Below are 4,956 nucleotides of genomic sequence, written 5' to 3'. Positions count from 1 at the left end.
GTCGCGCTAAAGCGCGCACCCAATCGCGGCCGGGGCCGAAGTCACGCCTCGGAAGAACGGCGTCCTGACGGCCGGCCCGGGCCACGTGAGGAGAGCGGGCCAATCCGCGCCGCCGGTGCCGCTCCGTCCCGGCAGCCCTCGCGAGGCGGCGGCGGGGCTTGTGGCGCTGCCGGGGTTGGGACCGTCCGTGGAGGCGCATCGGGGGGGATGCGGGGTCGCGGGCCGGCACCGGGGGCTGCTCCGGCGGTCTGAGAACGGCGCTCAGGGGAGTCCGGTAGAAATCGTTGACACGAGCGCTCCAGCCGCCGGGAAGCTGCGGCCACCTGCTGTGATTTAACCTAGGCGGTAGCTCAGCACCTGCAGCCGCTCGCTCACCGCCGGCGAGGTGGGAGGAGAATGGAAGAGCTTGAACCCCGAGGGTGGAGATACGAACAGTTAGTAACTAAAGCGCAATAGAATACTGCTAGTGATGTTCGGGCGACAACACAAGAGGAACGTGGAGCTGTTGGACCGAGTCCAGAGGAAGCCACGGAGATGCTGTGAGGGCTGGAGCGCTGTCACAAAACTGAGCGCTCAGGATCGCCAGAAGAATCACCATCAGAGATAGTAACAAAAGTAATTCTGATAGAAATCTGTAAATGTGGGATTCAGCAGAACTCAATGGCATGGCCCACTCTTGCACACAAAAGAGATTATGTCAGAATTGGCAGTGATTTATACAGAAATGAATTAAAATAATGTGTATAGAAGCTGAAAATACAAAGGACTGAGGGAGACCTCCCATGAAGTGACGAGGTTCAGACTAGACCCACTTCTATCCTGACCCAGCCTCAGTGTGGCCAGATCTAGTCCTGGTCTCAGGTGTGGAGAACAGGGATTACAAATGTCTTTGAGCAGCAGTTTGGATTGTTCAAATGAACACACGGTTTCTAACAACAGTTTGCTGTTGAAGCTCATGTACGTGCACTTACAATGGAGTATCTGACCTAACACAACACACTCAGATGGAGACAGATGGATATAGAGATGTGTAGACATATATTTACATAGCTATACTAGATTATATACATGTATTTCTCTTGGATGCAGTATACAGTGCAGTACTGATAATACACTCACATCAGCCCTTTCAGCACTCCTCACAGGCAAAGGTTGAGTGTCAGCAGCAGGAACACCCCAAGCAAATGATCCCCCTATTTCCTGAACTTGGAAAGCTTGGGGGATCTTAGAGGTATCCCACTCCGAGAGAGATCACTGGGTCCAGGAGAGCTCAAAGGGTGTCTCTTGGCACCACTGTTGACATGCTTTAAGAGTTGGCTTTAGTCAGTAAATTTTCCTCCTGGCCTCCGTTCTTTGTCAGGGAATGACTGACCATCCTAAAAGAACTCCTGATAGTTAACGGAGTATCTGACCTTCCTGATAGCTGTGTGGTGCTTCCTGCCTGTGTTAGGCAATTAAAGTTCCTGACAGGGCCAGGGAGCACCCAGCACCCAACTCCTTGCACTGTGCAAAGGCTGGGGCCCAAGCAGGAATCCCTGGGGAAGCAGAGGCATCCAGGAGAGGGGAGGGAGGTATGCACCACCACAGCCTGCCTCATGACTAAACTCACTCCATCTTTCTCACAGCATGGTGGTGTGGTGGCCTCTTGCCTCTGTGCTATGAACAGAGCAGTGCTGGATTCCAGTTACAAATTGAGGGACGTTTTTGGTGGGTTTATTCAATTGTTAAGATTTTGTTAGAGGAGATTAAGCAACATTAAACACGTGAGGAGGATTTTGCAGTAATGTCACTTGTCCAGCTCATCTCCATGTTCTAATGTACAGCAAAACCTTTAGCAACAACCCCACTGTAGCAGAAAGTAGTAAAATTAAGGTAAGATGTAACATTGGGTTTAAAGTCCCAGTTGCTGTTCATGACCTGAACATGAACATGACCACCTGAAGATAAACCTGGCCATGCTGTTCATCTGAACAGGGGTCTCCCACCACTGATGTTCTCTGTCCTTCTTCACTCTTTCTAGGACATGGTGTGCCCTTTCTGCATCGTGATACACTGTAACCAGTCTTGTGTCCCTTAGTTTGAACTTGCTTCAGCAGCTGATTCAGGTCATTACATTGCAACAGGTTCTTCGCCAACGTGAGATTCATTCCAATGGGTTACCAGAATCCTGATGGGGTGTAGCATGAGATTGAAGCAGCTGGAAAGATGGAACAGGACTTGGAAAATTAAAGTCTCATCCTGTGATTTCAGTAAAGTCCCACCTCCAGGTGGGTGTGTGAGTGCTTGGGTATTTCTACATCAGTGCCATCCAGAAACATGGAATCCCAGTTCCAGTATGTAAAAGTTCAGTGTCAGGTATCTCATCATTTCAAAATGATGACCATTTTGGTCAGTGTCAAGACAAACGTCTTGGGCCTTAATGATGTTACTGTTACAACTAAACCCCTGGTGTTTCCTAGCCTGGTTTCAGCTAGGACAGTTAATTCTCTCCCTAGTTGCTGGTGCAGTGCTTTGGTTTTAGTCTGAGACTAATGCTGAGAACACACCAACATCAACAGTTTGCCTTTTATCTCCACGTTGTTTGGCTCATACTTTCTGCTGTCATGAATAGAGTTTGGTTTAATCCTAGGGGAACAGTTGGGTCTGTGGTATATACTGAAGCATCACAGGTTGTCAGGATTGTCAGGACACAGGCTGTGATTTTCCTGTCCCTGTTTTATAAGTCAAATTCACTTGGTGTTACCAGCATTGGAATTCTCTTTCCACTTCAACTGCATTGTCCCAGATCACTTTGGAACTTCAGTGGCTGAGGTGCCTTCATAACCCTCTCTTATGATGGTAGCCACAGTTGAGTTTGGATGCAGCTAAAGCCAGAGCAATGTTATATTGGAAAATTCCAAATGCATCCACAGTTACCTGGTAGTGTTTTCCATTAATTCTTTCCCGTTCATGTCATATATCAGCTAATCAGCTACAGCTAATGCTGCAGTGCTGCTGCAGCAGCTGATAAGGAGCTGGGTCAGCTTTAGTGTCAGCCTAAAGCAAAGCATAGCAGTGGGCCAGCGGCCAGGAAGAAAATCAACTATCCCAGCCCAACTAGGAGAGCATCCACCCCTTATTCCATCCCAGTCGCATCATGCCAGGCCTCACACTTGTCACCAGCACCTTTCCTGTCTTTTGACAGAGGTACAGATACATACACAGAGAGATCTCTGTCCCCTGGGGCTCCATCTGTCACACCAGTCTCAGGCAGGGAGGATGATGGTATGTGGTGTTGAGTTGTTGGATGCTGAAGCTCATCCTGATCCTATCCCTCCTGTGCTTGTCCAGTTCTATCAAAGTCCATTTTTCCTGAATGTGGGGATCCAAAGGGAGTCAGGTTCAGATCCCCAAATCTGGAGCAGTGCAGATGGTACCACGAGGTATCCAGTGCAGTGAGGGGTTGCGTAGCCGTTGTAAAGCAACAATATCCAATGTTCTACAGCATTACACAGCTCAACTTACTGCCTACTCTCACCCCAAATCAAATCCCATTGAGGTGCACACTGGTTGGAGTAGCTGCAATGCTTGTAGCTGGGGTTGGAGTAGCTGTATTGCATGTAGCTGTGTTTGGAGTAGCTGCAGTGCCTGTGCTTTGCCATCACATCCAGACCTTCTCTCCCCCTCGAGGGCACTGACTGGTGCTGAACAGGTCGGTGGCAGGGCCTAGCCCAGCTTGTTGCTGTGGTTTGGCCTCTCTGAAATTCCCAGCAGACTTTTCCCAGTGTTTTACTGGTTATTCTGGATTCTGCACTTGTCCAGGGGTGAAGTTCCAAAGCTCTGGAGGTGCCTCTGGCCAGGTCCTTGCTCACACTCTCCACACACCTGCACTCACAACTGTCCAGCTTGGGAACATCTCCCGGTGCTGTTCTCAGAGATGTTTAACCTCAAGACCTGAGCCATGTGCAGCAATGTGCTGGTTCCCATCAAAAGGAGTAGGTTGTTTCAAAGGTACTCAAAAGATACTCAGTCTACAATTCTCGCATGCTGCTGTAAATAGCCTGGTGGGGAGAGGAAGGGGTGGAATATCCTCTCCAGAAGTTGGTCCTCTGAGCCCAAAGCACAGGGGTGACGCAATGCTGAATACGTAGCCCAGAGTAGTGTCACACCAGCAATTCTATCACATTACAAGCCATTACTAAACAGTAGAAGAACCACCTCAGCCCAGGCCCCTTGAAGGAGAAATGTCACTGCAGGAACATACACTGTGAGTAAGGTGGGACCTAACACAACTCTGGGACTCAGAGCAACAACTCCAAGAGCAAATCAACTGGCACTGAGCAGAGACTGTGAACCCACTGCAATGGCTGTTGTAATGGATTTGGTTGGACACATCTGGTCAGACCTGCCATTAGCTCAATCCTTTGGCCCCACCATGATGCCAAAAAGGGGTCTGTGGTGGTTTAACCCAGGCAATTAACCCAGCCTCAGCACCAGCAGCTGCTCACTCACCCCTGGTGGGATGGGGAGGAGAATGGAAGAGTATAAACCCCATGGGTTACGATAAAAAAAGTTTAGTAACCAAAGTACAATAGAATACTACTACTAATGATATAATGATGATATATAAATAATAATGATAAGGGAAATAACAAGGGGAGAGAATATAAAGCCAAAAGGGGGAAAGCATCAATAAACCCAAGTGATGTACAATAAAATTGCCACTTCCTGCTCTTCATCTTTTTTCTTCCAAACATTCTTCTTCTAAAACTTCTCAAACATCTCCCTGTTCATCAGGAGCTTCAGTGTGCTGTTTCTTCTCCTTCCTGGCATTTAATGCCATAAAACTATAAAGTAGGGAGGAGGAAAGGGAACTGAATACAAGGTGAAGGGGCAGAGAGGAGCAGACCTTCATCCCAGCTCACTTCAGCCATGGTCACCAACCTCCTGGGAAGGCTCAGTCCCTTGACCAGTTAC

This window comes from Pezoporus wallicus, unplaced genomic scaffold (assembly GCF_028554395.1).
Source record: "Pezoporus wallicus isolate ANWC-B61680 ecotype Strahan unplaced genomic scaffold, APGP_CSIRO_Pwel_v1 contig_4012, whole genome shotgun sequence".
NCBI classification, from domain to species: domain Eukaryota; kingdom Metazoa; phylum Chordata; class Aves; order Psittaciformes; family Psittacidae; genus Pezoporus; species Pezoporus wallicus.
This window is presented reverse-complemented; position numbering follows the sequence as displayed.